We start from the raw sequence: 12,733 nt of genomic DNA on the forward strand, positions 1-12,733 counted from the left end.
CTATGTCCTGCATCAGGCAGTCTTGGGGGAGACCATTCACCCTTTTCCCAGATAGACTTTTCTATCTTAGGATTCATTAAGTCCACGTTTGTTTATCTGAGCCGTCATCACTGGGATGAGGAGCAAAGGGGTTAACGCACCGGGTGACCTCAGGAATGATTTCTGTTACAGCAGCTCCCTTACGATCCATCAGGCTCCAAGCATGAATTTTAATGGACTTAGAACCACTTCTCCAGCCTGGAGGCCAGAGGTCACTGGCTTTCAGAGTGGATCTTCCACAAACTGACATGGAACCTGAAGAATTTGTTTGTTCTGTCAAGAGAGGTGTGAATTTTTGTTCCTGTTCAGATCTGCAGGCCATGCTGTCCCTTCTGTGGGACAGGAGGGAAATACCAAACCATTATGTCACGAGTATAAAGTTACTTATGGATTAGCATGGAAAATTCAGCCCACAAAGAGCTGCGACAAGCCTGACAGCAGGAGCACTGGGAGCCCGGAGGTCTGGTTCTGGTCCAGCGTCGCCGCTTACAGACCTTGTGGCCACAGGCGTGTGACTTCCTCTTTCTACGTTCAGATGACTTATCTGTAGAGTTGGCTCGAAAATTCTCTGATGCTGTGAAAGCAACCCAACAGGGGGCCAGGGGAGAGACAACTATCGCAAGGAGATGTTGTAGCCACAGATAGACAAGAGCCTTTCTTTTTTTTTTTTCCTGAAGACTTTAGTAGTGAGGGAAAGAGAAATAGTCCCAAACTTCAGGGAACTCAGAGTCACCGATAACATATTAGTCCCCTTATCTAATGTCATGTTCATGTCTGTCTATAAGCCTGAAAGTCACCTCAGGACAAAGATGGTGCCATTTATCTCTGCATCCTGCCCTCTGTGCCCATTTGTTGAGTGGGAATAAAGGTGCAAAAGTTAGGGAACACGCGTGATGAGGAAAGTGGAGGAGGAGGAGAAACCCGAAAGATAGGTAGAAAACTGAGAGCACTCTGGCAGCAAAATGAAAGCAGGAGGACAGCTGAGGAAGAGCAAGGCACCACCAGTGTTAAATGTCCCAGGGAGGGACAGAGGCTCAAGAGGCCTTTCAACTGGGGGATATCGATGGTCAGTCACTTTCATGTAAAGAAGTTAAAGCTCTTCCCTTGCCTGTGATGTCTACAAACAAGGACACGGCACTATTACTGAAAGCTGAATTTTGAAGAAATTCCTCTTTTACGAAATGCTACGCACTAATCAATGAGTCAAATGCGGATTTCGCTCTTTTAGTTCCCATGCCCTCTAGTCTATACTGTACATGTTACTCTTTTCTTTAAAGATTTTATTTATTTATCAGAGAGAGAGAGAGAGCACATGAGCAGGGGGAGGGGTGGAGGGAGAAGCAGGCTCCCCGCTGAGCAGGGAGCCTGATGTGGGACTCCATCCCAAGGTCCTGGGATCATGACCTGAGCCTAAGGCAGACATTTAACTGACTGAGCCACCCAGGCGCCCCTGTCCATGTTACTCTTACTAACACAGGGCAGACTAGTTAGTGAAAAGGGGCAGAATGGTCTAGGAGCTGGCAGAGTGTACTTTGAGGATTGTTGGACATGCCTCCACAAGCTTGTTTCTCGTTATCAAATGAAAGGAAGAATTTCAATGACTAAATAGTAAAGAATTACTTGCAAAACTAGCAGAAGATTAGAAGCAGCAGCACGTGAGAGATGCAAAGTGTAGACGTTTGATGGTCATTACGTCCCAATGACTGTCTCAGCAGAGCAATTCTGTATCTACAAGGACTGGCTCTGTTCAATGGGACTTAATACTAACCTCAGCTACAGACCCAGCTCCAAAACAGAGAAAGAAAGTGCTTGTAGTCAGGACCATTTGAATCATATGACATCAGTTTTAAAGAATCACAATGCATTCTGAGAAGAAAAATTGAAAATGAGTAAGGAAATCAAGAGCCAGAAAGAGTATGGATTTCTGTAGGAAAAGTTGTACAAAGAAGATTAGATTACTTTTTGGGAGAATCAATTTATATTAGTGAGAGAAGGAAAAGCGGATGTTATTTATTAGCGTTTTTATAGAATGTTTAGTTTGGAAATTGCAAAATTGTATTTTTAATTTATTTTGATAGCTAGTTTCAATTGGCATAGATTATGTTCCAAAGGCGGCTTGTAGAAGAATCAAGAAAGAAAAAAGTCAAGGTGTCGGAGCTTGGGAAGCAATATGGTTTACATCTCTTTTATATAAATATTTTTATTGCTTCTCTGGAAGAAAAAGAAAATAGAACATTAATGAAATTGGCACTCAAATCCTTAGTTTGAGAGTGTTAGTGAGCAGTAAAAAAAAATGACAGAATTAAGAGACAAATTATTTCTTTCCCTTCTCTGGGTCCACGAAAGTTCAGAGGAGGAAATTTATTCTTTCAAACATTTATTTCTCCATGATCACATTGACCCCACAATAAATGTAGCAGGACATGGATAAAATAGCTATTTTTTATTACTTAAAAGTTTTCTGACTTTTAATTTCCTTATCTGTAAACTGAAGATTAAAAAAGCTAATTTTGAGGGTTATTGTGAGCATGAAAATTCTGATGATTTCTTTAAACAGCACAACTAATGATATTAATAACAAATATTACTGAGGACTTGCTCTGTGCTAGGTACTCTGTTAAGTTTTTTGTATACATTAATGTATTTGATAGTCACAACTGTCTTATGGTGGAGGTAGACATCATAATCCCATTTTATAGATGAAAAGACTGTAGTTTTAAGAATGTGAGTAATTTACCTAAGCTTATAGGTAGTGTAGCTAGGACTCAAACCCAGACAGTCTGACTCCGTTGTTTATACCTGGCAGCTATTATGGTTATTCTTACAACTACTAGGCTCAGCTGAAATCACAGAAATAAGAATTGAAATTTAAATTTGAAGTTCTTGACTAGAGGGATTATTAAAAAAATGGAATGGAAAGGTTTTTTAAAAAAGATTTTATTTATTTATTTGAGAGAGAGACAGACAGAGATAGTGAGAGAGAGCACAAGCAGGGAGGAGAAGAAGGCTCCCCACTGAGCAGGGAGCCTGACCTAGGGCTTGATCCCAGGACACTGGGATCATGACCTGAGCTGAAGGTAGATGAGACCATGTCTGAAATCAAGAGTTGGCATCTTAACTGACTGAGCCACCCAGGCTCCCCTGGAATGAAAAGTTTTAAAGTATAAAAATCTTTGGAGAATTTTAGGGGCATTCAGACTGTCAGCTGAGGTCCTACTATCCCTTACAGACTTAGATCAACTTGGTTTGAGATTCCAGTTTGATGCCTAGGCAGGTTCAGAATGATCTCTGCGGTTTCTGTGAATTCCTAATAGCTTTCTATCTCTTGTTTTTTCTCCACCTTGCTTTGCATTCATCCTGTGTCATCCAAACACAAAACCTTCTTTCCCCAAATATGTCATTAGTTGAGTGGTTTTACTGAAGATCTGAGAGGTTATGGGAGAAGTCACATCACATGCAACATCACTAACTTCCTGGCTTCACCTTCAGTCCTCCTCATTTTACACAACAGCAAACATGCTTGGCAAGCATGCCATTTCCAACCATTTACTAAATGGTGGAGCCAAGACTCCAGGCAAAATTCTGGGCAAGACAGTACAAGTGAGGAAAGAAACTTCTTCATCCATCAAGCTATTCCTCTTAAGCCCTGCATTTTCTCTCCACCAATAAAAGAAAAATAAGACAGGAATCTTCCAGGCTAATGTAAACTAATTCTCCAAGTAAATTTCTCTTAAAATTGCAGAAGACCAGAATTAAAAAAAATAGGAATATACTAAATGTTTGAAGTGTTTCTAAAACATTGATTTGTGTTGATTACTGCAAAAGGATTCCTTGCTCTCTGACTCCTGGTTGGGTTGGGTCAACAGAAACTCTGGTAAGAGATTGGAAAGAGCATCCCTCTCTCCTGGGTCATCTGCAGCTGGCTCTGTGGCTCAACCAAAGGTCACCACTCTTCTTGAGGCAGCTTCTATATACAACTCTGTCCTTCCTCTAGTATCTGGGTCCTTCCTTTATCTTTTGAGGCCCAGAGGTATAATCGGTTCTGTCCCAACTACATTGCATGCTTCAATTCTCCCATACCCCATCTATACTATGTCTTATGGGTTGAATCATGTCCTCCTAAAAGACAATGCAGTCCGAATTTTCAGTGCCTATAACCATGACCTCATTTGAAAACATGATCTTTGTAGATGATCAAGTTACCATGAAAGTTGTCAGGGTGGGCCCTAATCCAATATAACTGTGTTTTTAGGAAGAAAAAAAAAAGAAGAAGAAACTTAGACATAGAGACATACACACAAGGAGAATGCCATGTAAAAGTGAAGGTAGAGATTGGGGGTGATGCATGTACAAGTCAAGGGACGTCAAAGTTTGCCAGAAACCCTCAGAAGCCAGGAGAGGAGGCAGGAACAGATCCTCCTTCCCAGGCCTCAAAAGGAACAACAACCCTGCTGACATCTTCGTCTTAGACTCTTGACCACCCGAACCGTGAGGAGATAGATTTCTTCTGTTGAAGCCACCTAGTCTCTTATACAGCAGCCCTAAGAAATTAATATGCATGTAAATAGTCCCTTACTTAACATTCCTAGAGTTTTCCTAGCTTGACTATGTCAACTGGTACCTATTGGGAACCTGACTGGTTGGTGTAAATGCTGCTGTAAAAAGAAGTAAGTTATTGAGATAATGTGCAGCTAACAGAAGAATTTGACAAGGTACAACAAGTTAAAATCAAGTTGTGAGATTTGTTTGAAAATCTCTCATGTCAGATAGCCCAAGGTGTCAGATTAGAAGCCAGCATTTGTGTGACACGGTTGTAGAGCAAAGATAACTTCTGTGTTCCTTTTCAGCTAAGCAATCATTAGGTTCCATCTCCAAATGTTTATACGCTCTTGAGGACAACTTAGTGGGAAAGGAAAATCCGTGACATGCTCAGAAGAAAAACAAAACAGGGTAAGGAGACAAAGAATAATGGAGTAGGGGCTCTCAAAGAAAATGACATTGGGACAGATATCTAAATGCAGTAAAGGAGGGAGCCATGTGGAATGTAGCAGAGAGTGTCCCAGGCAGAGGGAACAATTGATTCAAAGGTTTTGAGGCTGGATGTTTGAGATATATTTAAAAACAGAGCAAAAGCCAGCATGGCTGGAACTGATTGGGGTAGAAACAGTAAAAGATGACATCAGAAAAGTAACCTTAGTTTTCTTTTCTATCCAATTAAAAAAAAAAAAAGTTTGAGATGAGTGTTTGCAAAGTGACTAATAGGTTATTTCTCATATAAGAAGTACTGAAGGTACCAATGTTGTGGCCAAGAGCCACAAACTATTTCCACATTTTCTTCAGGCTCCCCTTCCAAAGTGCAATAGTGCTAGCAAAAAATTCGTATCATTCAAAAAGACGAAGAAATATTTCATTTTTAAATTACAACCTGGTTTCTAATCAAGTGAATTTTCTTGGCTCTGTTAGATGTGATTTTTTATTCTGTTTTATTTTTTAGCCCTAAGTTACTTTCCAGCCTCTCTTGTTTATTCCATTTTGATTTGTGTGGCCTTGCATCCTTTCCCCAAGCTTCCATTATTTCTCTGGATCCATGTTTTGGTTTGGGCAGTCCTAACCACTGTAACATAAAGAGCTCTTACAGATTTTTAAGGAAGTTTTTCACTTATAAAAAGTAATAAAAGTATTAATTTCCTTTTCAGATTATTTAAATGGATCATAAAAAAGCCTCGTTTACTGAACTTACCTTTCCTTGTGTCCTGAATAATCAAGAGAGGGTGTATGGTCTGGGGCACTAAAGCATTTATGCACACTGGTGGTCTGAAAGCTTTAATGTCTCTTCCTGGAGTGATTAATTTAAAGCAGGGCAAGACTGGCCCAACATTATTATTTCATTTTAAGTGCATCTGGAAATCCAGAGAGTGAGCCCTTGTTTAACTCTGTTGAAGAAAAAGAAATGCATGTTAATAACTCTTACCTATTCTCAGAGCAATTGCCCCTCATACACAGGAGGCAAAGCTCCTGATGTCACTTGGAACAGAGACAAGAGGTGGCAGAATCATTTATGTCCATTGATGAGGCATGGATTCAGGAGCAGAACAAATGGGGTTTAGTGAAGCAATTTGGGGACATAAGCAGAAACTGAAGAATTTAGAAAGAGGAAAGACTCCCAAAAATAAAATATTTGATGGATACTACAAATGTCACAAAATCCAGGGAAATGACATAATATTTTTATTAATTGACCGACTGACATATCACTATGTTCTCTTCCTGTATTTTTGACTGCAAATTTTTTGATTGCCTTTTCACATTAGGACACTTTTATCATATTTTCTACAGAGAGAATAGAAAGATATCTCAGTCTGACCTTAGAGGACAGTTGATTGAAATTTGGTTCTTATCACTTCTGGGTTAGATGAATACAACTGTGGTTTCATATGCAGACACTCTCACCGTTTTTACTAACGCTTCCAGTTTCTGCTCTATAGAAATAGGAATTGTGATAATCCCAACATTCTGTTTCTCACATTTCCCGTCAAAATGGAAACGATCACGTGCAATGTGTCACAACCGCACGGGGAAGAAGGTCTGTCTTGAGGAGGCATTTATGAAGAGCAAATCATTGATGAGAAACTGAGAGTTTACACCGCTGATGACTGGAAGAACATTCTTCAGATTGGCTTCTGGCTTCATAGGTTCTGCACTTCCTTCTCTTCCAGTTCTAATGTACTCCCAACACTGCGACCACAAGACATGTTCCCATTTCAATATGTCCCCTGGTCCTGCACCCTGGTGTAGTGACGGTGGGCAGAAAGAACAGGTGGCCATAGGAGTTGGTTGGATGTCATTTCTACACCAGCATAGCTAGCATTTGTACACATGGAAATGACGGCAAACCCCATAATTATGGAGTGTATGGGAACGTATGGACAGGAAAGTGAGAATGTAAAGAGACAGTGGTCTTAACTGATTGGGGCTAAAATATCTTACTTTTGAAAATTTACAAAAACATCTGTGGCCTCTCAGGCCTTTGAGAGAGTCCATGAAGCTGAAGAGCCACCTAGAAGCTTAAGGGTCATTAACTTCACTGTAAATCTTTCTCTGGGATGAAATCTAAGAATAGGGTTTTTTTTAAGATTTTTATTTAGTTATTTGACAGAGAGAGAGACAGCAAGAGAGGGGACACAAGCAGGGGGAGTGGGAGAGGAAGAAGCAGGCTCCCAGCAGAGGAGCCTGATGTGGGGCTCGATCCCAGAACGCCGGGATCATGCCCTGAGCCAAAGGCAGATGCTTAACGACTGAGCCACCCAAGTGCCCTGAAAATTGCATTTCTTAGTGTGACAGGTGGTGGAGGTTTATGGTGTTTTGATCAAATGAGGTGACACAAATATTTAAAATTGTTTCTATTTTGACACCCCAGAGATGATTATACCTGAGAACAATGCGTGGCACCAACAGGGATGGGGGACAGCTGTACTTTCTTTTGCCGAGTAGGAGACAGGCTATGGACAAAGGGAAGTGGGAAAGAGAAGACCTAGGAAGATATCATTGAGGACACCTCTGTAGGCAGATTGCTTTTAGGAAGAGAAGATATGGAAGTTGAGTATCTGGAAATTGGTTTCCTTAAGACTGTGTTTGCAAAGAGTGAGTATACCTATTTGAACAAGCTGATTTCTATAGTTCCTAGAGTAGTTCATGGATTTTCTCCCCCCAGAATAGTAAGAGACAGTGCAGTAGGAGGACACAGAGCAACTACAGACACCTCTTTGAAACTTTTGGAGTAGGGAGGCGCACAGTGCAAGAGCTTGTTTTTAGATAAGTTTTAATCTTTAGGAATTCTGATCCAATTATATTTTGATTACAATAAAAACTTCATTTGATTTCTGTTGCCAAATATTCTCTGCTTTTTGAAAAGTAAATGCCTTTTAAATTATCTATTGAAATTTGATGAGATAACTGAAGTTATTAATCTCAGTCCCAGTAGCTGTTCCTCATTTATGCTCATGTAGGAGGTCCTGTTAATTAGGAAATATCACAGGCTATCACTTACAAATGAGAGAAGAAAATACACAGGACCCTCCCAAACAAAATATACTAGGTTAATTTATATTGACAATATAAATTATTGACATATATTGACATATGACAAATTATTGACAATGTCACTCACTTAAGAATGTCCCTTGAAATCAGTTTATGACTTACATCAAAAGCCTTTAGTATATGAAAAGTCCCAATAATCCTGTTTATCTCAATTTGTATCTCAATCTATTTTTCCTTTCCTAAACTTATAATTATTTATTTATATTTCTTATTGATTTTATATTTAATAAATAAAAATGCATATCATTTTATATTTGTTATTATTTATTATAATTATTAACATTTGCATATTTATAATTATTATTTATGATTTTATTATAATTTATCATTTTTCCTTAAAAATGGCATTTTGCATATGGAAATAAATACTCTTTTGCAAAAAGGGCTAGAATAAGGATCTCACATTTGTAAAGTCATATGTGAAATATTTTACAGCAATGACAAGGGCAGTGAGAATATAAAGAACATGCAATTAGGACCAATATCTAAATAAGATTTTATAAAATAGATAGGAAACGGTGCAGAAAAATACTGTGAAAAGTCAGTTTTACACACCTCATCATTGTATATAAAACTGGCAAGCGTAAGCTTATTAACTGATATAAGAAGTACACAGAACAGCATGCATAATTTTAAGTCTTTTACCATTAAATCAAGAGGAAGTAGACACCAAAGTAAATTATAATTTATTTTCAATATCTATTTACTCCAATTTAGCAAATCAACCCTGCTCTCGAAACAAAGACATCAGACTTTTTAGTCTACACTTGAGAAAAGTGACAACTATCGAGGTCTTACCATAAACCAACTATTTGTTTTCAGTTATTTGGTACGACACCTTACATATTTTTAACCCAAGTGTTAGCTCCTTGAAGCCCTGTAGCAAAAGTTCAGAAACACTGGGGAAAAAAATCGTCCTTGGAGCACTTGGCAACCAGAACTTCAGTGCAGGTGTGGTGTGTGGGGTCCCACGTGGGCTTTTGTCACCTGGGAAACATCCTCCATCCTTAGGTCAAGCAGCTGACCTGCTTAAGCAAAGCAGGTGATGTCAGAGTCGGGCCCAAGGCCTGGAAGTGTTGTGGGGGAAGGAAACAAAGGAGAGGAGTGGGAAGTACAGATAAAAGGGTAGAAGGAGGGAAAAATCGACGGTGAGAGAAAGAAACAAGCAAGCCAGCATAAGGGCAGGGCGGTGGCCACTCCCGGTGTCCCGGGGTCTCAGTCCCCGCGGCAGCACCATCCTTACCTAGGCCTATTTAGGGAACTTTCCAAAACACAGAGAGAAGCTTTGCGAGTCTGGCTCTCAGATCTTATGCAACCAATTGTTTTTGGGAACAGCCTGGAAATTTCACAAGAAAGCTGAGTTCTCAAGAGATTGACAGTTTGACCAAAGGATCAAAGGTTTGGTGCAGTGGGGCTAATTTTCAGAAAGCCTTCCCAATTGTGAAGATTTTCCTCCTTGTTATGACAGTTAAGACATGTGAAAATAGTAATTCGAGGCACTTATAAGCAGCTTTCTTCTTCGTTCACAATGTCCCATGAATGTCAGTCCTCTCCGAACCCATGAAAACAAAGTCGGAGGCCAGGATGATTACCCCCTGACCACTGATAAAAGGAGAGGCAAGTACAGAAATATGCAGTGATTTGTTTGGCTTGCCAGAAACGGAAAGTCACATGGTTGGGTTACAAGTATTATTGCCTTCAGATCGACAAAGTACATAAACAGCATTGCTGTTGTTGGGGGCGGGGGGGGGGGGGAGCTGCATGATTAAAAGTGAGATGAGCCACAGTCAGATGGGTGGGGAAGGAATCCTAGCAGTCATTTGAGATTCTGAGTGCTCCAAATATATTTATCAGACCAATAAGATCTAAAAGCCATATAACGAGATTAGGGAAGCCTGCGATAAACAGAAGCTAGTAAGTCTGTTGCTATTGAAAATGCTTATGGTACCTAAGAGCAGTTCTCTGAGCCTTTTGTTTGTGGAATTAACAGGAGGTGACGCAGATAAACCAAGTACTGGTCAGCGATCCCTAATAACCAGGATATCTGCTCTTTATTTGGAAGCTAAAGAATGGAATCAAAAACCCATTTCCCCCAACATTTTAGAAATCAGTCTTGGCTGCTGAACTAACTCAGAATAGGGGACCTATAGAAACTTTGCAATTACACCAAGGCTTTCTGGTTCATTGTTCCTGTAGCTCGGATCAGGCTTCACAACCATACCTGGGGCATATTAGGCCAGGAAGTCAAGGAATTGGCATGTGTTTTTATTATGCTTAAACCTACCTGGATTTAAGAGGCATTAAATGTCTACTGATTTCTTTTCTTTCCTTCAGTTGTAAAGAATGCTTGAACTGGCTATTGTGACTGCAAACGTTCATCTCCGCACTGATCACCTGGAGATCTATCTGTGTTCAACCCTCTGAAGATTCCCGAAGACAGGCCTTTCCCCTGCACGTCTTCAGAGCAGGATCTTTCAGCCTGTAAAGATCCATGAGCCCAGGATTTCCTACGTTTGGCCCCAGCCATCAGTTTACTTTTACCCATTGTTGAATTCTCCATGTAATAGCCAGACCCCAGTTTCCTCTTGGGGCTTGTGGATAAAGTCATCTCTACCCAAGTTAATGAAAGTGAAAAATTTGAATTATTTACAAAGAACTCATTCTGGTGCTACATATCTCCCTTCCATCATAATTTAAGAAGCTCAGATGCACAAAGCACATCATCCTGAGGATGACTGGCCGGTCCCTGTTGAAGGCTTAGATACCAAAAGAGCAGAACGGGAAAGGCCGGGTCCTAGTCAACTAAATTTTTCTCGAAGGAACACTAGCACTAATATCAGTTCCCGCTGCAACTAAATGAAGATGGTTTTTCCAGAAGGAGTTAGCATTCAGCCACAGTAAATTTACAATGGAGACTTCCAAAAGTGACATGTGTTTCTCCTCACTTACTCCACTCATAATTTCAATTAGGAACACACTGATTAACCCCAGAACACAGTTTCTGGGGGACTCTTACTTCCATTATCCTAATTTCATGAACTCAGAGAAAAAGGGAGAAGCTTATAATTTATTATGGCAAATTATGCAAAGCTAATCCTCTGACAGGCTGTATCTATAAAAAGATATGAGACTGACCACTATTTATTTTTTTTTCTGGAAGGGTGGGGGAGCTCTTAATTCAGAGGCTGAATGAACTGACTGCTTCAGGATTGCCTTGTAAATACAGTCCATTCAAGTAGGAAAAAATGCTAAATATCAGGCTGAATTTTGTTAGCATATTAAGGCATTTATTTTAAAAGGATTTAAGAAGAAAATGTAGCCACAATTCATCAGAGATCATACATAAGCTGGTGATTAAAAGCAGTGCTATTTCAAAGCCATGTAAAATTGAAAGAATGAGCAAACAAATTTCCTCACAGGTAAGTTGTCACAGTGTTTATCTATCTGGAACTACCCATCTTCCCCCTGTCTCTAGCAGCATTGTTCTGGCCAAACAACCTCACTGAAATCTTCAATTCCTCTGATGTACCTCATCAAGCTGCTTTCCCGACAGCTACCATGATGGTTTAAAAAGATGAGGTTGTGGGGCGCCTGGGTGGCACAGCGGTTAAGCGCCTGCCTTCGGCTCAGGGCGTGATCCCGGCGTTCTGGGATCGAGCCCCACATCAGGCTCTTCAGCTGTGAGCCTGCTTCTTCCTCTCCCACTCCCCCTGCTTGTGTTCCCTCTCTCGCTGGCTGTCTCTATCTCTGTCAAATAAATAAATAAAATCTTTAAAAAAAAATAAAATAAAATAAAAAGATGAGGTTGTGTTACCCTGCTTATTTAAAACTTGTCAAAATTCCCATTGCACTTTTAAAAAATGCAGATTCTCTCAAATCTGATTTCTTTTCATGTCCTTCTCCAATAATTTTTCTCCACCTGTCTGTACCATAAATCATTCCTGCCTCAGGGCCTTTGCACATCATAGGTCCACTGCCAGGAGTTCTCTTTCCCCCAGAGTTGACCGGACTATCTCCTTCTAGCAATCGGGGTTCAATTCTAGCCATCACATCAAAAGTAGCCTGCAGATACAATTACCATCCCATTTATCTTTTTCATTTTCTTCATAAGAGTCTCACTATCTGGAATTATCTTCATTTACATGTTTAATGCCTTTCTTCCCTACCAGAGTGGCATCTCAAAGATCAGGAACCTGTTCGCTCTGTTCACTCTTGTATTTCCAACATTTTGACATATAGAAAGACAATGTGCAATCTTCTAAATAAAGATTCCAGATGACTTGGTAGTGGGTAGGCTTGTGATCAGAGAGCATGAAGTCAAGGGTATATGTTTTAGCCAGATAGTATTAGGGATGGCCAAGGAAGAGGTGGTAAAATTATGGGCAGTATGACACTGTAGAAAGAGCACGAACTTGGAATCAGACCTGAGCTCAAATTCCAGCCTGCCACTTACTAGTTGTTCGACCTTGGGAGAGGTACTTACAACTTCGGTGAAGCTCATTTTCCCTGTTTACAAGGAACAGAGAACAAGCAGCATTTACAAATAACTATTCTACAATGTTGTGAAAATAAAATGACATGCTGTGTGTGAAGT

Source organism: Ursus arctos, unplaced genomic scaffold (genome assembly GCF_023065955.2).
Source record: "Ursus arctos isolate Adak ecotype North America unplaced genomic scaffold, UrsArc2.0 scaffold_2, whole genome shotgun sequence".
Classification (NCBI taxonomy): Eukaryota; Metazoa; Chordata; class Mammalia; order Carnivora; family Ursidae; genus Ursus; species Ursus arctos.